This window comes from Microcebus murinus, chromosome 21 (assembly GCF_040939455.1).
Source record: "Microcebus murinus isolate Inina chromosome 21, M.murinus_Inina_mat1.0, whole genome shotgun sequence".
NCBI lineage: Eukaryota > Metazoa > Chordata > Mammalia > Primates > Cheirogaleidae > Microcebus > Microcebus murinus.
Window position 1 is genome coordinate 40,593,982 of NC_134124.1, and position 25,521 is coordinate 40,619,502.

General features: G+C 56.5%; 1 protein-coding gene and 1 pseudogene across 2 annotated transcripts in view; one reads left to right on the forward strand and one right to left on the reverse strand.

Moving 5' to 3' along the window:
• IQSEC1 (IQ motif and Sec7 domain ArfGEF 1) overlaps positions 1 to 25,521 on the reverse strand; it is a 359,058-nt gene that overhangs the window by 319,638 nt on the left and 13,899 nt on the right. The window lies entirely within an intron of this gene.
• LOC105864516 (large ribosomal subunit protein uL30-like 1 pseudogene) lies at positions 16,055 to 16,814 on the forward strand (annotated as a pseudogene).

Genomic DNA, 25,521 nt, shown 5'->3' on the forward strand with positions numbered 1-25,521 from the left:
CTTACTCTCCTGGAGAGAAGGAGCTCCTGCCTCAGTTTCCTGATGTGCTCGAGGACAGACTCCCCTGCTGACTCTAGTCCAAGTGTAGGGGTCTCTCCCCCAAGCCACCCACCACCACCTGGGTGTACACCAGCCCCCAGGCTGAGGCCCACAGCCCCCCAAGCGGGCTCTGGCCTTTAGGGACAGGTCCTTGATCCCAGATCAGAGTGGCTCCACCAGGGCCTGTTGCAGAGCAGGGGTGACAAGCCCAGCACCCCTTACCTCCAGCCCCTCAGAGGAGGGGAGAGACGGTGACAGAGAGCCCCTGAGCCCGTCCTGGGGACATAGCCGCCCGCCAGCCTCTCCTTGCCTCTGTCTTCCCTCGAGGCACCGGAGCGTGCACGCACGTGGCACGCACGCCACACACAGTTCCGTGTCCTGGGTCCTCCTGGCCATGAGGTCGCCGGGAAGTCCCAGGACTCTGCCCTCGTTCTTGGCCAAAAGCGAGTTCAGCAAAGCTGCCCGGCCCTTGGGGCACAGAAAGGGTTCCAGATAGTCCACCGGGGGGCCCCGGGCAGCGCCACTTACAGAGGACAGAGCCCGGCCTTGCCCACAGGGCCGCCCCGGCCATGAGTCCTGCAGACAAAAGCGAGCCCTCGGACCGTGCTGCCACATGGACGCACCCTAAGGGCGTGAGGCTGAGTGAGACAAGCCAGTCACAAAGAAGACACAGCGTACGCCTGCACGTCTATGGGCACCCACACGGTCACCTTCAGACACAGAAAGTAGAGTGGTGGTCAGCAGGGGCTGGGGGCGCAAGTGGGGAGTTAGTGTTTGATGGGGACAGGGTTTCAGGTTTATAAGATGAAGAGTTCTATGGATAGATAGTGGTGATGTGTACACAAGAATGTACCTAATGCCAGTGAACTGTGTGTGCACTTTAAAAATGGTTAAAATGGTAAATTTATGTTATGCATATTTTATAAGAATTAAAAATAAAAACTTTCTTAATTTAAAAAAACCCTGAGCCATTGTTTGAGGTTCTCCAGGCCTGGGGCAAGGGCAGGGGAGAGCATTCAAAGCAAGGGGAACTGGCCAGGTGCAGTGGCTCACACCTGTAATCCTGGCAATTTGGGAGGCTAAGGTTGGAGGACTGCTTGAGGCCAAGAGTTCAAGACCAGCCTGGTCAACATAACAAGACCCCATCTCTACAAAAAATTAAAAATAAATTAGCTGAGCACGATGGCACGCACCCATAGTCCCAGCTACTCCAGAGACTAAGGGAAGAAGGTCACCTGAGGCCAGAAGTTCAGGATCACAGTGAGCTATGATCGTGCCTCTGCACTCTAGCCTGGGCGACAAAGTGAGACTCTGCCTCAAGAAAAAAAAAAGCAGGGAAACAGAGTGAGAAAAATGTTTTTGCTTGGAAGAACCCCACAACAGAAATGGAGAAGCACAGAAAGGCCGTGAGCCTGGCAGGGCCTTGGGGCCCACTGGTGGAAGGTCTCACAGGCAACTGTGAGCTGGGGCTAACAAGCATGGCCCCAGCACCACCCTCATGGTCTGCTCTTTTATATCCCCCCAGACCAAACCAAGAGCATCCTGAGCACAGGGCGGTCACTTTTTAATCGCTACCTCCCCAGCAGGTAACCCAGTGCCCAGCACTCAAGAAATACTCACAACTGAACTGCACGAAATGCTCCAAAACAACCCAGGAAAACACAGGCACCAACGAGCCAGATCGAGACTGGCAGAGGAAATGATCAAACATTTTTTAAAATCGTGATGCACTTTGCATGTGGGTGGACTTTGTCTTCATGGAATCTGGAGTACCACCCCGTGCTGGACTGAGGTCGCTCACTCGAGTACTAACAGTTCTAGGAAAACACGGAGGTCACCTTCCTTCCCCAGTGATCATTTTCAACAGCGTTTCCTACCTTCCAACCGGCAGCACTCAAGAGGGCCCACAGTGATCGCACCCCCGCACTGGGCGCCACATGGTCAGAAGACACCAGAGAGTGCTGCACAGACCAACTTCCCACGTCGACTCCCAGCCCTATGGGCCACTGAAGGCTCTGAGCAGCCCTGTAGCACAGAAACCTACATATGCGAACACAGTGAGGGAGATGTGCCACATCTGGGGGATGGTCACACTTGAGGTTCTGACTGGAGGGTGGAGGGGGGCATGGGCAATATACGTAACCCTAACACTTATACCCCTATAATATGCTAAAATAAAAAATAAAAATAAAAACAAGAAACCTGATGAAACCAGAATTCCTACCACTTAACTGACCACAAAACATTTTGCTTCATGATCCTATAGACATTTGAGTTTAGAAAATGCTGAATTCCAGACCTTGTTATGCCAAAGGGGCCAGACACAAGCAGGCGAAAGCAGGCTTTATCCAAACGCGTGAGTTGGAAGTTTTGAAGGCCGACCTGTTCCGCTGTCCCTTGCTGTTCCACTGAGCCAGACTCTGTCAACCAGACCACAGGCTGCCGGGAACAATTTCCCTCCTCCTTTATCGATGACTGGGAGCAGGTGTGTCGGCTCTGATGTCCTTTAACAAGGGTGCTGGCAGCTGCGGCTTACATGCTTTTCCCAAAGCCACCTTGCCCAGCCCTCCAAGTCACAGCCGATCTCCCTCAGGGGCTGCTTTCCAGGCCAATGAGTGCTTTGGTGCTTTGTCTTCTTCTTCCAAAACAGGAAGGTGTCAGGGTGAGTCCTGAATGTCCCCATCTTTCATGACAAATGATGATGCACCTGCTGCACTCAGGACGGAGTGACCCAGGCATGTTCTGACCCAGTTCCCGCGGCTCCACGTTTCAGGAATGGGGCGACGGTTCCCTCCCCCAGCGGGGCTCATCTAGGGAGGGCAGCAGCTGCGAGGCGCCCCTGCCATCCACATCGGCCCCTTGCCCTGACACACGCCCAGCCTGCAAGGCACCTGGGACTGTCGACACGCGTGAGCCAGTCTCGGAATAACACCCTAAACACGCAGCAGGGATAGAGGTCCCACTGGGAGAAGAAGCTGTTCGGGAGGTGGTGACTGCGCCACAGCCCAAGTGTGCTTCATGCTGTGGAACTGGCCACCTAGCAGGGAGCAGACCGGCAACTGTGCCGTGTGTGCGTCACTATGGTTTTTATGTACATATATGTATATGATTTTAACAAAACCACCCACACAGGCAAGGAGACAGCTCCTGCATGACAGCAGGGACGGTGCCACATTCACCATGAGAGCCCCAGCCCAGTGAGGGGCTGCGCATGTGGACCCCCAAGAAATATCTATGGAAGAAAAGAAGTCAGGCGGTGCTGGGTGTGAGTCTGGATTCCAGGTCTCAGCGGCTGACAGGGGCGAGTTCCTCAGCCTTTCTGGAGTCCCGACCTACTGAGCACGGGAGGTGGGGGAGCATCTTGCAGGTGGCAGCTGTGCGGCACGGTTCCCCTTCTGATGCAGTTTCCAGAGTGCGTCCTGGCTTCTGCGGTGCAGGAGACTCACGCGGTGCCCCTGGTACCCTGAGAGGCAAGGCGGGCATGCGGGCATGCCCCTGGGGCCCGGAGCTTAAGGGACTTGCTCAGAGCCACAAGGGCACAAGGCACCCGTGGGCTCCTCTGGCTGCACGTGTGCAGACCTTGCGCACGTCGTGCCATCCCCGCCTCCATCCACACCGTGCCACTTTCCTTGGGGGCAGGTGGCCTGGTCGTGCTCTGTCCTTTGCCCTGGGGGCAGCCTGAGCGTGGTCGCGGGGACCGCAGCTCTGTGCTCCTGGGGCGGACGCTCCGCTGCACCGATGCAGCCCGCTTAAACACAGTCTGTGGCTTTGTGAAGCTCCTCCCTGGCTTTACTCCACCAAGCCAGAACTGGAGCTTCGCCTGCCGTGGGTGCTGAGGTCTACATCCTTGTGCGACGTGGGAGGGAGCGGGCAGGAGTGAGAGATGGGGGAGGGCGGGCGGCTTGTCTGCCGGCAGACGGGGCCTGGGGAACTGCACGTGCCAGCAGTCGCAGGCGTGGTTAGAGGGTATGCGAGTGTCCCGCCGACCTGCAAGGCCCGCTCCTTCTGGTGAGTCCGGCCTCAAAACTGTCCTGAGCACAGTTAGGAGCCGGTCTCAGGGCTGTGAGGAGAACATGAGAAAATACAGGTAAGACCGCCTAGTACGGGCCTGGGCACACGGAGATGCTCAGAACTGCTTTCTACCTTGAACTTGCCCCTTGTTGTACCAGGCCCGACACCGCAGTGTGTGCAGTGGCCTTGCCCACTACACCTGCAGCACGTCCTGGGACGGGGACTCACAGCTCCCTGTGGCATCCAAGCTTTGAGGACAGGGGCTTGGCTGCCCATGCGTGCGCCACAGCGTGCCTGTCCCCAGATAGCTGTTACACCCGCCGGTAACCGGACAAAGCGTTTCCTGGATATCAGGAGCGTCTCAAAGCCCCCAGACACAAGCTGACCCTGCCCCAGGGCAGCTAAGAGCTTCTTATGCTTCAGACAGACCCTTCTGGAAGGATGGCTTCCTCCTGTGGGTAGCTCTCTGCCCAGATGGCTGGAAGCAGCTGCTGCTGGCCTGGCGCCCACCCTGCCTGTCTCAGAAGCATCCACGCCAGGTAGAAGCTGAACTCAGACAGACACAGGCGGCCAGGAGGCAGCCCACTCACCGAGGGCTGAAGACCCTGCAAGACCAACGAGAAGTAAGTTCTAGTCAATCAGACCAGCAGGCGCCGATGTGCCGCTTCCTCTTTACAGTCTGGGGTAAAGGGACGCGGGCAGCCCACTCACCCCTCTGTGGACTCCCTCTCGGAGCACCTGCATTTCCAGTGCTGCCTGAGTGCGCTCTGGCTCTCGGGGGGCGGTCTGGCTCTCGGGGGGCGGTCTGGCTCTCGGGGGGCGGTCTGGCTCTCGGGGGGCGGTCTGGCTCTCGGGGGCGGTCTGGTGGAGTGGGAGTAGTGCGAGCACTGGGCTTCTGCCGTTCTGACTCTGCATCCTCGAGGCGGACCCTTGGCAGCCCTGCTACACCAGGGCTGGGGTCCCTCATCTGCAAAGTGGACACATGGTGTCTGCCCAAGGATGGCCACACGTGGAGATTACAGAAATCAAACGAGATATGACAGCCTTTCATTTGCTCAACACACATTGTGGAGCGCCTGCTCTGTGCCGGGCACCATTCCAGGTAGAGGGTGACTGAGCAGAGCTTAGGGTCCACCCCAGGCTGTCCGACTCCACCATGCACTGCTGTCTTCTTCAAAAGCAGCTGATTAAAAAAGCAACTGACAAATACAAAGGTGTCTATTTTTTTAACACTTAGAAATCACACCTCTACAAAGGTGCTGAAACTGCAAAAATTATGCACCAATATGCTAGTTACTATCAGTATATGTAATTCACCTGCCATCCCCACATAGGGCCCTGGACCTGGCAAACAGTGGTGCTAAATAAATGTCTGCTGAGTTGATGAATGGGGAGGACAACTGTGTCCGGAATAACACAGCCCCAAAGAACCCACTGATTTCAACGAATGTCTGAAGGGCCTCTACTGCCGTGTGAGCAGACACTTCCTGCTGACCCTCTCCTGGTCTCTGCAGCGCGGCCCACGGGCAGTCGGGGGCGAGGACTGTCAAGGAGCACGCAGAGGCTTTGGAGGAAGACTTCCGTCTTCTCCCGACATCCAGCTGCTGATTCCACCTAGCAGACACTGACACGCGCCTCCTGCTCTAAGACAACACAGCTCGACAACAGGAGCCTGTCTGCTCGGAGCAGGGGACCACGGAGCACTGCCAACTCGCCGTGCCAGCGACACACACCACTGAGGAATACTGAGGGCTTCAGTGGAGACACGCGGTGTCCACACTCTCGGGAAGCCCAGGATATTCGCTGTCTATTGCCATGACGATGCCACAAAACAAACTGCCCCCAAACTTAGTAACTTATAACAGCCATCATTCATCATCTTTCACGAGTGTATAGACTGGCCAGTGACTCTTCTAATTGGGCCAGGCTTGGCTAATCTAGTCTGGGCTCGCTCATGTGTCAGTGGGCATCGGGCAGCTGGGCAGGAGGCTGGTGGGACTGGCATGGCGGAGGTGCGATGGCATGGCTTTCCTCCGAGGGGCCTCTCGCCCTCAGCAGCCCAACGCAGGCTTGTTCTGGGCAGTGTCAGGGCTCCAGGGAGGAGAGCAAAACCGCTGCAGCCACGGCCCAGAGAAGCACAGCATTATTTCTGCCACATTCTGTTGACCAAAATAAGTCACCTGGCCGCCCCCCCAGACTCGAGGGGTGGTGAGACGGGCTCCATCTCTGGATGGGAAGCACTGCACAGGCCTGCCAGAGCGCGGGGCGGGCAGGGACGGAGAAGCGAGGCTGTGTTCAGTCAACCCGCCACACCCCAGCCCTTCCTGCCAGATGGAGACCTGGGACTTTATGGCTCAACGTGCCCCTTCTTGCACACTGCAGGGGCCAGACTGAGGCACTTGTGTTGTTGCTGATCGGAACCTCTGAGGTTGAAGGCTAGGTCTGTCCCTCCACGGCAAGGGATGTGGGTTTTCCACTTAAAATAGTGATGTGATGATTCCTTTCTAAAAATGTATTTCTGTTTCAAAAACTATTTGTAGAAAAATATCAAATAAATAGTAGTGCACCCAAGTGTCCACCGACAGATGAATGGAGAAGCAAAATGCAATCCATACACGGGCTGGATTATGACTCAGCCTTAAAAAGGCAGGAAATCCTGACACATGCTACCACATGGATGGGCCTGAGGACCCATTGTGCTCAGTTAAATCAGCCAGTCACGAAAGGAAAAACACTGTGCGATTCCACTTACACGAGGCATATGGGGAGTCAGAGCCATAGAAAGTGGAATGAATGGTGGGTTAATACCACTGAACTGTACGACTAAAGTGGCCAAAATGGTAAATTCTATGTTGTGTGCAAAGGAAGTACAGACATGGCAAAGACTGACGGCGCCAGGCAGATGCCTGGTGCACCCAACGTGGCCAGTGGCATGCACGGGAGGCCGCACTCCGCAGGGGTTTGGCCTGTGCTCCAGCTCTCTTTACGTGCAGTCCAGCTCAGAGGCTTTGCTGATTAGCATGATGCACGTGCAGGAAAGGCAGGTTATCGCTACGGTGACGTGAGTGGCTGGCTCACTGACGTGGCTGACTGGGAGATGGGCTCTCGGTGGCGGAGGGTCAATGTCCCAACTGCAGCCCCTCCACTCCCTGCACAGACCAGGGTGGACCCAACTCCCCCCAGGAGTGAAGGGAAGGGTCCTCACACTCCTGATTCCCAGAACTGGCCTGGGAATCCTGCCCCGAGAACGCAGCCCCGTTTGCGCCGGGCGAGCCTTTCATGAAAGGAGGTTTTAAACACCCAACGGACACCCGCGAGCTGGCAGGGCCAGCTGTACACAGGTGGGGCCTGGGTCTGATACCTGCCTTCCTTAGAACCTGCCTGCGAGCTCTAGACGGGATGGTTGATCACGCTCCCACACCTGCCATCAGCTCCACCATCTACTAAGAGTTACCTAACAGCTGCACCTGCCCAGAGTGGCTTTGGGTGGGTCCCTGCACCCCAACCTCCAGGATGTGCTGGGACTGCTCTGCTGCCCTTCTGCCCCTCAAATGGCACAACAACCTGAACGTCCTGCTGTCACTTCCTCCACCGGCCCCAGTCCCTGCTCTGGGCCTCCTGGTCAAGTCCCCACTCGCTCCAGGGACAGCTGGAGGCACACGCTGTGGCTCCCATGATGGACGTTTATGTTCCTGCGGCCTCACCTCCCTGGTCACCTCCTCTGGACGGTGGCCTGCAAGCCCTGGGTGGCTCCCGGCGCCGGTCCCTGCCTCGCCAGAGAGCGCCCACTGCATCTTTGCCCTCACCGTGTGCCGCTGGGCTCCCCTTCCTCCACTGGGACATGGCTCTTTTCATCTTTGCTTTCACCGCAATCTGACCCTGACAGTTTTCTCTAATAATGGTCACTCCTCGAGCCTTCGCCTAGCAGTTAAGGGCGTCAAAATCACTCTCAGCCTGGACTCCACTGCATTAGCAACCTGCCCGCTGCTGCGTCGGGTGCAAATTTGACAAGTGAGCTCTCGAGGTCTACATTTGGATTTGGATCTGGAGGGGCTCTAGGGGCTTCTGTACGGCTGCTGACGCCCCAGCCGCCACCCCAGTCACACGCAGGCACTGCACCTCTACTTCCACCTGGCCCCCGGACCTTCCTGCAGAGACGCTCCGGAGGCCCCGAGGAAACGTGCTTGCTGGGTCTGGCCTCCGGAGCGCCAATGGGCTCTGTCATCCAGGGCCACCAGGCACTGCTCGACGGTCCTCTCCAGCCTGGCATCTGTGGTCCAGTCCAAGCCGGAGGTAGATGAGGCCCACCATCGTGTTTTAAAGGCCCTTCCTAAGCTGCAAGGCTGGGTTCTGAGACCCTGCAGGCCCCAGGAAGGGAAAGCTCTGGGCTTGGAAACCTGCGACCTTTCCAGGCGGCGGCCCCACTGCGTCCTCGCGGCCACTGGACACGCACAGTACGCAACAGTCCGGGAGGAACTGGGGTTGTGACCCGCAAACCGCCGCGGACAGTTCCGACAGTGCCGCGGCCCCCGGGGAAGGAGAAATGTCTCTGGGGGCTCGAGGCTCCCTGACATCCGGCCTCCCTGACCTCATCTCCCCGCCTCCCACCGCCTCCCGCCTGCGCCAGGCCCTGGGCACACTGGCCCCCTCTGGTTTCCAATCAGGCTCACACGCCTCCCCTAAAATCCTACCCCCGTCTCCCCGTGAGAACGCAGTGTCCACCACTCCCGCTGCTCCTCCTCCCCAGCCTCCCAGGCCCGCCCTCCGCCCCTGCTCCCGCGCCTTTCCTCGCAGCATGAACCTCCCTGCTGCCTCGGAAGCCTCTGGGACCAGTAACAGCGACGGCTAACACTTACTGGGCACTGCCGCACACCAGCATCGCTCAGGTCTCACCTTATCCAATCTCTCCATAACAAAGGTGGGTACTTTTATTATCTCCAGGTTACAGGTGAGGACACTAAAGCACAGAGAGGTTAAGTAGCTTGCCCGAGGTCACACAGTTGCCGACAGGTTAAGTAACCTGCCTGAGGGTGATGGGTGAGATTTAATGGACAACTGTCATCGCGCACTGTCAACGGCATTCAAGGTACGTCCGGAATCCAGCCCTTCTCCCACTCTGCCGCCACCCTCTGGTATGACCACCATTGTCACTTGCCAGGATCACTGCGATGACCTCTCTGGCCTTCCTCCCTCCACCCTGGTTCCCCTTAGTCTCTTCCCCATGTGGCATCCAGAGGTCTCCAGATCCCGATCACCTTCCTCCACCTCACCTTCCTGCGCAGAGTCCTCCAGGGCCCTATGGGAACTCCCCTCCCTTGACCTCTGCTCCTCCTCTCCCACTCGCCTGCCCCTTGCTCAGCCCAGCTACACCGGCCTCCTCACCATGTCACCATCGCCCAAGGTGCCGGGCACTTGCCTGCCTCAGGGCCTTTGCACTGGCTGTGCCCCTGCACCCAGCATGCTCACAGTAGACACGCGCACAACTCGTGCCCTCGATTCCTTTAGGTCTTTGCTTTCACTCTCGATAAAATTCCAGCACCACCCCCAACTCTGTTTTTCTCCTAAGCACTTTTCCAATCAAACACACTAAGTATTATCCATATTTATCTTCATTATTGTCTGTTTTTCCTCATTGAAACGTAAGCCCAAGAAGACAGGGATTTTCTTGTTGTGTGTGTTGTATTAACTGCTCAGCAACTGGAATCGTGTCTGGCACATGTAGTAGAAGCTCAATAAATATTTCTTGAATGAACAAATGAATGGTGTTTGCTGAAAGGACCTTAAGTGTTGCTGCAATTCCTGGCCAGCAAGATGCAGAGGAAAACCTTGAGAAAACGGCTGTCACGGACAGGACCCAGAGGAAGGAAAACAGTGTTTATTCATGAGCATCTGAAAGAGTGAAATAAGCTAGCTCAGGGCAGGAGCCTGGCCAAGGAGACCAAAGGTCCTGATAAGGACTGCACTATGCAAAGGTCACTCCCAGCTGCCTGGCATCTGAGACTCTCATCAATTCAACAATATTTTGATGAGACGGTCAATGTACAAAAGAAGATTCCTGAAATGAGCAGCCGAGCCAAGGCAGCTTAGCCCACTCGGCAGGGTAAGTTACAAACCTCCACACCCCATGCCAGAATTAGAGCCCAGACACGAGGCTTAACAAAGCACCTCTTTGGTGCCGAGTGCTGAGACCAATGCCCAAAGAAAGGTTTCCGACCTCACGCAGCTCGCAGTTTAATCAGCACAGCAGCACCAAACACAAACCCCAGTGCCCACTGTGGACCACATACAATTTTTTATTGTGGTAAAATACACACAACATAAAATTTACCATTTTAACCATTTTTAAGTGCACAGTGTAGTATATTACGCACATTCACATACTCACATTGTTGCACAACCATCACCACCATCCATCTCTGGCACTATTTCACCTTCCCAAACTGAAACTCTGTCCCATCAAACACTAACTCCCCACTTACCCTCCCCCAGCCCCAGCCCCCCCCCCCATTCCACTCTCTCCCTCTGAAATCAACTACTCTGGGTATCTCATGCAAGTGGAATGATGCAGTACTTGTCCTTTCATGACTGGGTTATTCACTTAACACACTGTCCTCAAGGTTCATCCGTGTCGTAGCATGTGTCAGAATTTCCCTCCTTTTTAAGGCCAAATAATATTCCATTGTGTGGCTAGACGACCGCTGGTTTACCCATGCACACACTGATGGACTCTTGGGTTGTTTCCACCTTTTCGCTATTGCGAATAATGCTGCTATGAACATGGGTGTACAAGGATCTCTGAGACCCTGCTTTTAATAATACCTCTAGGTATATACCCAGAAGTGGGATTGCTGGATCAAATGGGAAGTCTATGTGAAATTTTTGAGAAGCCACTTCCTGTTTCCACAGTGGCTGCACCATCTCACATTCTCACAGCAGCGCACTAGGGTTCCAATTTCTCTACGTCTTTGCCAACAGTCTTGTTACCTGTGTTTTTGATAGTAGTCACTCTAATGGCTGTGAGGTGGTGTCTCCTAGTAGTTTTGACTGCCATTTCCTAATGATGTTGAGCAGGGAAAGATGCTCTTTCCAGTGCTTTGCATATATGAGCTCACTGAAGCCCCAGATAACCCTAGGGGAGAGATACCATTGTTATCCCCACTTTACAGATGTGCACACTGAGGCACAGAGGGGTTTAGTAACTTGCCAAAGGGTACAGAAGATAATACCATGAGTGGCAGAGCCAGGATTCGAACCCAGAGTGGCAGACTCCACAGAGAGGACAAGGTGCCCAGAGAAGAAGCATGGCACCCAGTGGTCAGCCAATTCCTCCTTGGACATAATCACCTCACTCTGACACTGCCTTAACATGCGGCTCCATCCCAGCTGGGCTTGGGTGACGGCTGCTGAGTGGCACAGTGACACTGGGCGAGGGGCTGAAGAGCTCGCACCAAGGCTTGAACGACACTTCAGCGATACCCTCTATCAACACACGTCTGCCCAAACGTACATTCACATCTATTTTCATAAAAACCCCATCCATCGCAATATTAGACAAGGAACAGTCAGCATTTGATTTCCAAAGCGCAGAATGTAAGTGCACAAGGGGGATAAACGTAATGACACTCTTAAGCAACTCTATTTTTGAAGTATCAATTGCCTCATTTTCTGGGGAGATTACTGTGCCTGGGAAAAACTCAAATGCCTGGAGCTCGGCTGCACAACAAAAGCTAAATTAAAGGGAATAAAAGGCTAGGAGTTTATTTCACTAAAAGGTAACCTAACATTCCGCTTTTCCAAGTGCCATGGTAGTCATGTCAAATGGCTTCGATAGCCGGGGCTCCCCGAGAAATAGAACCCCATTAAGGCAGGGCAGGAACAGGGGCCATCAGATGGAAGCTGCCTTCCCACCACTGGAAACAGCCATGCATGCTTGACTGGGCCCACGTCCTCCAGACACGCAATGTGACGCTCGGCCAGCAGCCCCTGCATGTCACAGGCCCCGTCTCCCTTGTCCATCTGACAGCTGTCCACTGTGCGTGCTGCCCTGGGCTCTAGCCTGGCTTCCTGGCACCGTTCTTTGGTCTGGGTCTTGCTTTGCCCTTTCGTTTTCTGACCTAGGAGAAGTGCTCTACCCACATCTGCATGCACCACGCTGTGGTCTGCTTGTGCACTCAGCAAACAGGAACGCACGCCTGCTCCCAGGGGCTGGGCTGCCACCTCCGGAGGCACCAGGGTCCTGAGCCCACGGGTGCTCAGGCTGGGCTCGGTGCCTCTGCCCCCATCCACTCCTCCTCCTGCTTTGCTGGCCTCCAGCTGCAGACCGGCACGGAAGGGCTCCGAGCAGAGGCGGGTCCCCATCCCTCTGCAGAGAGGTGTCGGTGAGGGATCAGCGGCAAAAGCCTAAGCTTTCACCATAGCCAACACCGCGAGCCCCAGCACGAGGAGAGGCTTTCGCGTTTAGTAGAGCTAAACCATCAGTTTACACCATCCGTTTAGTAGAGCGCGAACTGATGGTAAAGTCTGCAAATGACACAGCTCCTGACAGCACCTACTCATTGTCCTCCCTCCTGCGCCCAGAGACTCAGGTCAAGGTTCCATAACCCTGACTCGTATTACCCTGTGCACGGGCAGCAGAGCCGTACACTGGAGTGGTCTCGGCCCCTCTGGCTGCAATCCTGGGTGACCGCCCCACACTAGAGATGAGGACATGGAGGCCCAGGCCTGTCCGGCTCTCCCAGGCTGCAAGTGAGCCAGCTGTGCACCGGGCCGGGTGCAGGCCAGCACGGGTCCGAATCACGAGTCCCGCCCGCAGTTCCACAGGGCTCTGTCCATGCACAGGGCCTTCACGCCACCACATCCTGGTGAAGTTCCACACCACACAAGTTGCATTCACAGCGCTCCTCCGCTTCCCTCTCGAGGATGCAGAACATGCAGAGAGCAGATGCACCGCCAGAAACACCTGGAGCCTCCACGTCGGGCAGCTCTAGAAGCTGCTGGCATCTTACTTAAAGACTCACTTATTTAAAGAAAACAAATAAATAAAGACTCACTCACTGGTACGGAGAAGGAACCAGGAGAGGTCCTCTTCTTCCCAAACTGGCTGGGCTGCACCAGAGCTCGCAGGTGTCTGCCATCCCCACACCTCCAGGCTGGGGCAGGGGGAGGTCACTGCTTCCCTCCCCCAGAGGACACTGGGCTTCGGTGCTGCAGCCTGGGGGGCCCTGCGGACGACTCTGCCTTGTGAGATGGGAGCATGTCCCTGATCCCCAGGCTGTCCAGAGGGGCCTCTCCGACCTGGAGCACCGGCATGTAGCCGAGGATGGGCTGGGTCGCCCGCACCTGGGGCCTGCGCCTGCAAGTGAAAGGTACAATGTGTGCCTAAACTCAAATGGCTGCATGGACCCAGTTTCACTTTGCAGTTTGCTCAAGACCAAACGCTTCAACGAACAGAGGAGAAAGTCCTATACGAAGAGGCAGACAGCACGAGCACCTAAGCAATAAGAAGGGGCTCCCTCTTGGTGACTAAAAAGGCTTTACAGTGTTTTAGTGATAGATTTGCTCCCCCCAAATGGGGTGCCTGGTTTTCCAACCAGCTTCAGACCCTAAATCAGAGGTTCCCAATCAGAGGCAATTTCCAAGCAAACCCAGGGGGCAATAGGCTGTGTCTGGAGACATTTTTTTATTGTCACAAGTGTAAAGGGGACATGCTACTGGCATGTCATGGCATTTCGATGCTGCTGAACAGCCTCCAGTGCACAGGGCAGCCCCCACAACAGAGAACTATCTGGTCCAAATGTCAATGGTGCTTAGAATGAGAAACTCTGAAACAGTGGATCTTTAGGTCAAGTGGCCTCAGGGAAGAAATAATAATTAATAGGGGACCATTTAATCTAATAATTTAATACAATAAAATGTTTGTTTAATGGGTGCAGAGTTTCTGTTTGGGATGATGAAAAAGTTCTGGACGGTGGGGATGGCTGCAGGACAGTGTGAACATGACGAACATGGCACTGTAGCCTGTGCATTACTGTCCCATACAGCACGTGTGAATCTACTCTACTGAGTGGGCACTTACAATGGCTAAAATGGTACATTTTATGTTATGTATTTCTCACCACAATAAAAAAATCTGTGACACATGGTATATAATTACATCACATATAACTACATATTATGTATGTATAATGACATAATTATAATGATTTCATAAAGTCAGGTGTTCACCATGTGGCACCTACTGTTCTAACCCATGACACTGGTCCCATCACTGTCCCCATTTGACAGATGGGCAAAGCAGAGGCGAGCCAAGCAATTTTTCTACGGCCACCAGGCAGGGAGTGTCCAAGGGTTTGCACCTGGGCAGTCGGTGTTGGGCAGAGCCACGCTCTCCTGTGTTCCCAGGGCTCTGTTCTCCACAGAGCTGACCTCACCATCCAAGCAGCCTTTGGGACATTTCAATCCACAAAGGTCGCTGAGCTCTGTGCCAGACAGAAACCCCAGCCCTTGGGAGACCCCCACCACCTAAGGTGCGGTGGGCAGACAGAAAATGGACCAGAAACAGAAACCAAAAGGGCAAACGGTAGGGTCCCTCAGAGGCAAGTGCCATGGAGAGACACCGAGCACAGGGAGGGAAGCGGGCCTGGGGGAGGCCCACCAGGAAGGCGAGGTTCACGGAGCAGAGGAGGAGGAGCCGCCAGGGACAGGGTGCAGCGCCAGCAGCAAGCCGCCCCGACTCCTCTTCTGCTCCCCAACCCAAGAACAGGCCTGGAGCTCTGCTCAAGATCCCAGCCTGCATGCTGCATGTCACAGGCAAGTTCCTAACCTCTCCGTGCCCTTCTGTAAAATGGGGAGGATAAACCTACCTGTCCGTGCTGTCGTGAGGACGGCACGAGCCAGGTGTGGAAGCCACACCTTGCCTGGAGGCTAGCGAGGGTCAAGGAGGGCGGCACCGAATGAGTCTAATGATGGCAAGAGGGATGAGGTTACAGTCACCCAGATGCACACCTCACAGTGCTGAGACTTGGGACAAACGTCTCCAAACGTTTGCTCTCATGTGTGTGCGTTCACATATCAGCTGCCCCTGAGAAGCTCCCCAGCGGGCGTACATGAAACAGACAGAATGTTCTGGTGAGGCACAGCATTTCCAAGGACACCCCAGCTTCTCGGACCACACTGAGCACCTGCTGCCAGGCTCTCACACTTGGTAGTGCCCTCACACTCCGTCTTACACAGCGCCCTGAAAGAGTCGAGCACATTAGCGCCATCTCCCAGCAAGACCAACCCAGGCCAGCGCTTGCTGAGCCCCTTTCCTGCCCCCAGGCCTAGTGTGGTTGGGGAAACTTCAGAGAGACTCAGGGACACTTGAGACCAGCAAGTCCAGGTGGAGCTCCCCGCCCTCCCACTGGCTGAGAAGGCTGGGACATGGCGCTGCCATGGTGTGCACTTGTCTGTGTGGCTGTCCAGACCCGCGATGCACAGCAGCAAGCGTGAGCCGCCACGTAGCCATGGCCTTTGTGATAATGACGTGCCGATGCAGGCCCATCTACGGGGACAGATGTGCCATGCTAGCTCGGGCAGGGGCAGGGAACGTGCAGGGGCAAGGAGTAGACGGGAACGCTGCTCACTGCTCAGTTATTCTGCAAACCTACAACACTCTAAATATAAAGACTATTAAACAAACAACAAAATCACCTTTCTAAAAACCTAGAACTAGAGAAAACAGAGTGGGGGACTACAGGCAGTTAGGAGCAGAGCCCACACTGAGCCCATGAGTCGCAGCCCACACTGAGCCCATGAGTCGCAGCCCTCAGCCGCCTCCAACACGCCCCTCTCGTCACTGCAGCCAGAATGCACAGCGCCACCCCACCCGTCGGTGGGTCTGCTGGGCCTCGTCTCACGCTCCCCGGCCAAGACCCTCATCTGCCCCCGGCCTCAGCCCCAGCCTCCACCTTGCCGCCCTGCGGTCCAGCTCACGCCACGGCCAGATGTGATAACCTGGGTCATCAGTAGCTGCCACACTGGAAAGATGGCGGAGCAAGAGGAAAGGAAAAAATCCCTTTGGTTCCAGAAAATCTCCTGAAAAAGAGGAAGGCTTACCAAGCCCTCAAAGCCACCAGGCAAAGCAGGCACTTTTGGCAAAGAAGGAGGAAAGGAAAGGAAAAGGGTTTAAGTGACTAGAGTCGTTTCTGCGTGATCCCTGGCGGCAGCAAGGTGACAGGGTGCGTCTTGGACGACTAGAAGTGAAACCTCGTGCCTTGGAGTTGCCGGATAAACATTCCTTGGCCTTTGTCGTACACATCCAAAGGATTAATGGGGCCAGCTCACTGGTGCAAAAGACCAGCTCGAGACTTCGCCTAAAGAAAATGTCCAGTGGCATCTTTGTCAGTCACCCCCCTCCCCAGAGCCTAAAATTGCAGCGTGTGGTGGAACCTCATGTGACCTGGGGATTTCCAAATCTGAAGTCTGTCCGGGAACTCATCTTGAAACGTGGACAAGCCAAGGTCAAGAATAAGACCATCCCTCTGACAGATAACACAGTGATGGAAGGGCACCTGGGGAGGTTTGGTGTCATTTGCTTGGAAGACCTCATTCATGCAACTGCCTTCCCCGGGAAGCATTTCCAGGAGACCTCATGGTTCTTGCGTCCTTTCCAACTCTCAGTGGCCCGTCATGCAACCAAGAATAAAGTGGGCTTCCTCAAGGAGATGGGCTCACCCGGCTATCGAGGTGAACCCATCAATCAGCTCATCCGCCAGCTGAACTAGACCCAGAATATCTGAAAGCACAGTGCACTGAGAGCATGTGTTTTGGGGTTTTGGAATTGTGAAGTATCTTCAGAGAAGATTATTTTCACTCTATCTTCAAAACAAAGGGAAGGGTCAGGGAAAAGGCAGTCAGTTATGCTCATAGCAGGAACCTCTCATCACAGTCCAGTTCCAAGGAAAAATTCCAGTGTTTCCCACTTTGGCTGCTGCCACCTCTGAAATTACATGCCATGGAGAACTGAGTCCTGCTCTGTTAGATCTTCTATCCTGAGGTATTAAACACTGGTGAATGAATGACTCAAGCATGTGTATGAGAGTCCCTAAGACTCCTGCAACAGTGGTCCAAGTCCAAATGCATACTGAATTTGGGTATTCCCAGGGCTTTGTTTTGAAAAGACTTGAAATACAACTGGGAAGGAGACTGCAAAAAATAAATAAATAAATAAAATGATACCCTGGACTACATTAGCCAAGCTCCAAACTCCCCAGTGCTTCCCACAGCAGCAGGAACAAAATCCCAGCTCCTCCCACCGTCCTGCCAAGCGCTCTGCTTCCCCTCCCCCACCCTCTGCCACACAGGCCCTGGGACACGCTTTCCACCAGGGCAGGACCCGGCACCCAGTATGTGCCCAACAAATCCTTGGTGACTATATTAACAAATGGACACCCCTGCAACATGCTGGATAGATGTTTTCATCTGCATTCTATGAGGGGGGAAACCGAGGCACAGCCTGAGGTCACCAAGCCTCTGGGCAGCGTCAGGAGAGCCTGACAGCTAGCCCGTGCAAAGGACACGTGCTCCCTCTGCCATGGAAACAGCAGCTGTGAGATGGAGCTGCCGTCACAGGCAACCGCCTTTGCAGAGGCCCAGCTGCCATCAGGGAAGGGCCGCGCTGCCCCGAGGGCCTGCAGGCCTAGTGCCGGAGTGCGCACGCCGCTGCTTGCACTAAGTGCGCACTGCACTAGGCTGTCGGACTGCCTTCAAAACTGCTATTCTGGAACCATCTCCCAGGGTCCATGGGCCCCTCATGCCCCTTTTGCTCTTGCCGTCCCAGGGAGCCTCCACACGCTGCCACCTCCAGTCATCCATAAATGCAGTGAGGGCGAGCGAGCGGGGTGCCACCATTCAGCGATGCCACCCAAGGAAAGGCCAACGGGCCCACTTGTTGTAGTGCTCAGCAGGAGAAGTTTCTGCATATACAATTATTAATGACTTTATTTATATACCAATATTTAGTACTGCTTGCAATTAAGCAGATCTGCTTTCAAAATATGACTAATTAGAACAGTCGGCTGGCAGGGAGACTTCTGCAAGGAATCACATCATTCTAGGAAAAGCTGCTTTTGCCAGAGGCAAAACCAGGTGCTGGACCTCAGCAAGCAGCGTTGGTGCTCCTGGCCTGGAGGACTCATGGCAGGAAAGGGGAAAAGGGACTGGAGAGGAGGTGGAGGAGGAGGGGAGGAGGGTGGAGGGGAGGAAGTTGCAATCCTCCAGCCGGGAGGCTTAATTTGTATGATGCTAGTTAACTATGTTCTCTGGCCTGACATTTTCTGCTACTTGGAAGCCAATCAGATATGTGTGGGGCTGCCTAATTCCTAGATTGACATTTTGAGGTGAGTTGAAAGAGGGGTGCCTGTGTAGTGATGCAGAAACCTGGATCAATACAGGCTGGTGTGTGACATTTGGCATTAATTCCCGACTGGCTTCTGTCCCCACTATACTCTTACTAATTTCTGTCCAGTGAGAAGCAAGACTTTCTAATTTTTCACTCAGGGACCGCTTGTGGTCAAAACAGGTGCATCTGACAAAGGTGGCCAAAGCCACGTTCCTAGAGTACCTACACAAGTCCCGCATCTGAGGCCATCTGAGAAGCAGAGCCCCTTGCAGGTGCCAACATCAACCATCACGGCCTGACCCATGAGCCATGACCACCTGACCCTGAGCTCAGGGCCCCATTTGGGGCCAGGCACTGGGTAGGGGCTGAGGACACAGAGACAAGTGGCCCAGAGGCTGACTGGACCTGGACCCCAAGGTCCTCCAGATGAGGTGAGACCATGTGGAAAGAGACAGCCATGCTGCCCTCAGGGTCTAGCCAGAGAGGCCTCCTGGAGGAGGTGGCTGGAAGCAGAGTCTAAAGGAAGAGGAGGGGCATAGGGTCCTCTAGGCTGAGCACGCATGGAACACGACAGTTTGTGTGAAGAGCCCCAGATACTGGGCAGTGAGGCTGGGCCACCCCCAACTTCCCACCTCTCACCCTTCACTTCAGCTGGTCTCTGCTCAAGGTCACCCCCACCAGAGGTCTTCCCTGACCATCCCCCTCAAACTGCACCTGCCACTCTCGCTCCGCCACCTTGCCCTGCTCCGTGTCCCCACCCGGCACCCACCTCTACTCAACCATCCAATCCACACTGACCTGTCCACCTCTTTACGGCCTGTCCCTCCACTGCAATGCAAGGGGCCAGGCCACAGCAAGAATGCCCAGAACACATGGAGAGTGAGGACATCGGTGAGCAATAAAGACTGAAAACCTATCTGCAGCCCACCCGAGGCACAGCCTCAAAGCCTCTGGGGCCTGGCAGGGCCCTGGGCAGGGAAGCCAGTGGGTGGGCCCTAGCCGTCCCGGGTGCTGCCCACCCTGCAGAGAGCTTCTCCAGAGGCAAGGGGCATTGCATGGTTTTCAAGAGAAGCTGGAAATATCCAGTTTTATGTGAAATCACCTGATTTGTAGACACTAGTTCCAGCTATTAAAATAAGTATCTGTCAGCTGGTGTGACCCAAGGAGCCCAGCTTACCAATGCAGCTAGAAGGGAAAGTAAGGGACAGCTTTCTCACAGAAAGGATGGGATCTGGTTTGTGTGTAGAAAGATCAGGCTGACCAGGGGTAGTGGACGCTGCAGTGGTCACCCAGGCCCCCTCAGGACAGGCCCTTACCTCCACCCACCAAGAGCACCAGCCGCTGATGGCTCTTGGGACTGTCCTTGGCCAAGGTCATGCCTTCCTCCCCCAGGGCCAAGTCCATGTCCAGTCAATGCAGAGCAAGGAAGGGCCAGCGCCCTCACTCACATTACGGACACCTCTACAGGGCTGTCCCGGGTCCAGGACTCCGGTGGCACTGGCCAAAAGAGGCTCCGTTCAGACTGTGTCATACCCCATATCCATCCCCTGTCCAGGCCAGCTCCTCGCATGAGCACTATTCTCAAGAGTCCCCTGGAAAATTCCCTTTCACACAAATACCCTCTTAGAGTCTATTCCCCACCAGTTACACCCTCCACACTCGGCCCCAACTGCCTCAGCTACTGCCTGTGCTGCAGGCACCACCGGCTGCGCGCCTGCCCCGGCTCCTGGGCCAGAGCCAGGGACACGTGGTCCCTAAGAAATTACTGAGTCGAAGCCTCACCCTAGACAGCGTCCCTGGGAAACTCGCCCATGAAATTCACGGCAGCTGGGTTCCTTCTGAAACTTACGGTGCTTGGTGCTATCAGCCTTGTCAGGCACGGCCCTGGTGGCTGTGTCCCAGGCAAGTCAGCCAGAAGCCAGCATAAAAATGCCCTTCTTTGGGGTTTTAGGGATTTGTAAAATATCTGCCCAGTTTTTTCTCAGGCAAATTTCATAAATCAGTGCACTTCATATCTCAGGAAAATTGGTAGCTCCTGGAAGAAAGTGAAGCCATTTTTGCACTTGCTGCTATAAATTCAGGGGATGGGACGAGAACTTTCCCCTGTGTCCATAAAGCCCTGGAGCAGGCCAGCCCCTCAGCACGCTGGGCTCTCAAGAACAATGAGCCCCAGGACCTGAACCCCACCTCCCTGGGCGCCTGGGCTCAGCCTCCTGAGCAGTGACGAAGACACTGGCAAGACACAGCAGCACCCCCGCCCACCGGGGCCTGCGTGTGCAGCACTCGCCCCGCTGGGGCCTGCGTGTGCAGCACTCGCCCCGCCCGGACCTGCGTGTGCAGCAGCACCACCGCCCGCCGGGGCCTGCGTGTGCAGCACTCGCCCCGCCCGGACCTGCGTGTGCAGCAGCACCACCGCCCGCCGGGGCCTGCGTGTGCAGCACTCGCCCCGCCCGGACCTGCGTGTGCAGCAGCACCACCGCCCGCCGGGGCCTGCGTGTGCAGCACTCGCCCTGCCCGGACCTGCGTGTGCAGCAGCACCACCACCCGCCGGGGCCTGCGTGTGCAGCACTCGCCCCGCCCGGACCTGGGCCTGCGTGTGCAGCACTCTCCTGTCCTCGCCCTCCACGAGCCTCTCCAGTGCTGCCGCTGTCCCCATCCAGGGCCACACAGCCGGTGGTGGAACCCTGGCAGTCTGGCTGCAGGCCCCCGCTGTCACACCACTGAGCCGCGCGCCTCTGAGCATGTGCCCAGCCTGGCCACCCGGGTGAGGGCAAGGGTCACCAGGGGCCATACAGGGTGGGAAGGGCCAGGCCTCCTGAGCACCTGCGGGGCGCCAGGCCCTCCTGACACACCCCAGAACCCTGCAGGTAGGTCATTTAACCCATTTCACAGGTGAGGAAACTAAAGCTCTGAGAGGAGAAAGGACAGAGAGTCAGGACGAGGAGGGGGGCCCACACCTGGGCCTCTGGTCCCCAGGGCTTCCCTGTGGTCTTTGCCGAGTCCCTGGCGGAAAACAGCAGGAGTGGAGAGAAAGGGGAGGAGACAGGCCCTTCTCTGGAACCGCCTGCAGGTCACAGGGACGGGAGCGTGGGGGAGAGGTGCGGAGGCCCCAACTGCAGCCCTGCGTGGCTTCCAGACTGGCCCTGGACAGGCCTGCTGTCGCTTTGGAGAGGCCTCTCGGGCGCCTCCTCCGCCCCTGGCAGCCGCCCTGCCGACACGGCTCCCGCAGGAGAAGGAAACCCCGACCCGCCCCAGCCCTAACAGAGCAGAGGGGCAGGACACAAGGCGACAGGGCCTCCCCTCACAGAGAGGGCGGCCGTGGACAGACACTCTGCGAGCCCATGCCCCTGCCTCCCTCACAGGCTCCGGAGAGCAGCCCTGCCCAGTGCCGCGCTGCTGCCGGGAAGCCTGCCTAGAGGCCGCTCCCGTTCCCCAAGGGTCTGGAGAGAAGCCCACAGCGACACCCCCCAGAGGCAGGCCGTGGGCTCTGGTGGGCCACTGCGGTCATTCGTGCCCAGGGTGGGTGTGAGCCCCAGCCTCTCTGGGTAAGGCCCCCCATCAGCCAAGAACGTTTCTCCAGAGAAAGCCACAGAATAAGCCACTGTCCACGGCCGGGGCTGCAGTGCTGGGCAGTGGCTGGGAAGGGTCCACCCATGGCAAACCGTGTGCAGAAATGACAATGCACACCGCGTGTAGGCACGGCAACCAAGGCCCTGTGAAGCAGAAGGGAATGGCCTCGACAGCAGGGGCCAGAACGGGTGGGACACAGAGATGGGGACAGATGAACGGAAGGGCTAGACAGAGACCTTGACCGCATAACAATGATCACAGCTCACTGCAACCATGAACTCCTGGGCTCAAGCGATCCTCCTGCCTCAGCCTCCTGAGTAGCTGGGACTACAGGTGTGCGCCACCACCCTCAGTTTACGTTTTCTTTGTTTTTAGACACAGGATCTCACTACATTGCCCAGGCTTATTGCAAACTCCTGGGCTTAAGAGATGATCCTCCCACCTCAGCTTCCCAAAGTGCTGGGATTACAGACATGAACCACCAAGCCAGGCCCCTTTACCACAATTTTTTAAAATAAAATAAACAACCCTCCCTTGTGGAAAAAAAGCAGACCTGGCCCACAGCAGGTAATTGCTGTCCTGCCAGCCTCCTCTTGCCATGAGGCCAGAGAAACAACGGAGTGAGCTGGCCAGGAGCACAGGGCCAGACACCCGTGGACCACGGCCACGCTCTCGCCACCTCTGGGCTGGAGGCACGCACGAGAAGGCCTTCTGGCCCAGCTGCTCTCCAAACTTGTGCCCCGTCCTGCGCCTGTCTGCCTGGGGCCAGCGTGCAAAAGCCAGCGCACGGCGCTTGCACGGGACCGTCAAGATCAAAGGTCTGTGGGGTGGGTGCCCAAGCCCAGAGTGCCCGGCCTGGGCTTCGGAGCGGGGAAGCACCAGTGGGCCGCTGACCCCAGCCAGCCTGGCGGCCAAGTCCCTCCTCGGCGTGGAGCGGGCTGCTCAGCAGCCCCAGTGCCTGGCGCCGCCCGGCTGCGTCTTCTGGTGCCAAGTTCAGGTTTTGTGCCCTCCGTCCTCATGGCCTGTCCTGATTTTTCTGTTAACTCAAATTGGTTTTCAAATCCAAAGAGAATCATCAGGCCCCTGCCCCACCCGTGGAAGCCGCCGGGTGCTGGGGAACCTGGGGCAGCGGGGGGTGGGGGGGAGGGACAGTGAACCGCCCTGCCTACTGCCCTGGTCTCAGTGCTCACTCACCTGACTCCTATGACAGCTTCCACCAGCCTCCAAGTCGGCTGCAGACATCGCCTCCAACACGTGTGCATTTCCCATGGCGCCCGGCACCTCCTCCTCTTGCCTCCTCCTTCCCTCCCTCCAGGCCCCCTCCAGCAGCCCCTAGGCACTGACTCAGACTTTCTGGGCCCCAGCGTCACCTGAGGGAAGACTGGCACTTGGGACACGCAGACAAGTGCTTGTGAAGTGAATGAGGAGGGGAGAGAGCAGTCATGGACTCAACACCCAGGGATGGTCAAAGGCGCACAGCCCCACCTGCCCCTTAGGCTCTGCACCTCCAGGAGATGTCACCCAGGCTCTGTCCTTCCCTCTGCCTCTGTCTCTCTCTCTGTCTGCTTCCCTCTCTCCCTCCCTCTCCCTTTCAGTCTCTCCCTCTATCTCTTCCATCTCCACCTCTCTCTGCCTCTGTCTCTGTCTCTGTCTCTCTTTCTCTTCTTCTATGTCTCTCCATCAACGTCTCTCCCTCTCTGTGTCTCTCCTCCTGCTTGTCTCTCGCTCAGCAGCATGGCTGAGAGCAGACGGACCAGAAGGCTGGGCACCGCAGCCCTGAGGCCCCTGTGCCCTGGGAAGGAGGGCACGGCCTCCTGAGGGGTGGCCAGGCCCGGAGGACTGGCCATGTGTCCCCCTCCACTGTCTGAAGCCCGAGTCTTGCCCCTCTCCTCGGCCCGAGCGGCAGCCGAGCTGGCCCATTTCGCCCTGCTGGGCCCCTCCCAGGGTGTCCCGTCACAAGATACCCACCACCCCGAGTGTCGGGGCTCAGGGGCCTCTGCCTTCGTGCCCACAGTGTGAGTGCCTGGCCCTCATCCACTAAGTGACTCAATTCAGAAACCATCCCAATACCAGGGCCCCAGAGGGACCACCTCCACTCCCACTTGACTAAAACTCTGAGGCTGTCTCCCAGAGATGAGGTCAAACATCTTCAAACCACAGTTGCAAAACCACCCTCAATATAGCCTTAGGGTTAGGGTTGATGAAGAGGAGCCATACCAAACACATTAACACAGACTTAAACACACTGTTCTATACTCTCATGGGAGAGTCTGAAGGGGGCAGTCCAGGTATATGGGGAAGGCCGCCCAGGTTAGCAGGGGCTCTGCTCCTTCAGGCTCATAGCCCTCTCATCCCTATGGTGTGGCCCTTGTCCTCAAAGTCCAAAGTGGTTGCCAAAGCCGCAGTCATCACGTCCTCATTCCAACCAAAGGAAGTGGAGAAAGGGGCACAGAACACATCCCTCATTTTTAAAGACACTTCCTAGAAGTTGCACACCACACTTCTGCTTACCTCCCAGTGGCCACAACAGAGTCACACAGCCACCCTAACTACCAGAAAGGCTGAGATAGGCAGTCTTTATTCTGGTTGCCCCATGGCCATTGAGAAATAAGACATTTTGTTGTGGGGGAAAAAAGAGGAAACCAGAGACTGAGAGGCAGCTGTCAGCCACACGCCCATCCCCATCCAGCCCGGGGGTCGCCCCGCTTCCAACTGCAAGGCCCCGCTGCTGTCTGCCCACACCTGAGACAGCAACGGCTGAGGACCAGGGGGTGGGCTGTGGTGGCGAGCAGGCGGCACCGGCCGCCCTGCAGACGAGCAGGGCTCCCAAGCTGCTCCGAGGAAGCCGGGACCCAGAGCCGCACACGGAGCGCCTGCTGCCTCCGCGGCTGTTCTAGCCAAACTGCGCTTGCGTTTGGGGGCAGGAGGAGTGACGCCATTCGATCCCAACGCCACAGCCCTCGGCCTCCACGTGGGCTCGAGAAGCCGGAGCCTCGGCTTCCCCGGATATCTCTCAACTGCGGGAAAAACCCAAGGACCCAGCCAGGCCCAACTAGACCAAACGCCAGCCTTCGCAGGCAGAGCCACGCTCAGCCCGCGGGGCATTAGCCAGGGTGGGCTGAAGCCTAGACCTTGGGCAGCGACCTTCTCATAACCCAGGGGTTCAGGGGGCCCACGCAGCGTGCACAGCTTTCAGTGAAATTCAAGCAAAGGAGAACCATTCAGGGAGAAAACTGGGAACTTCCACTGAAGCTGTCACCTTCATGAAATCAAAAGCCAACCCTCTCTCAGGGGGCACAGGCAGACACCACACATCGAGTCCCCATGGGACAGCTAAAAAGGGGGGGCTGAGACCACCAGGGTTAGGGTTCCTCCTACCAACCCCTCTGCCTCCCCCAGCCTGGGGGTCTGTCCAGCGAGCTTTTCTCTCAGCACCCAAGGGGGCAGCCCCAGAGGGGCATGTGCTCCCCCGCCAGGCTGCAAAGCCGAGGCAGGCAGCCCGGCCCTGGCTGCGCCTGTGC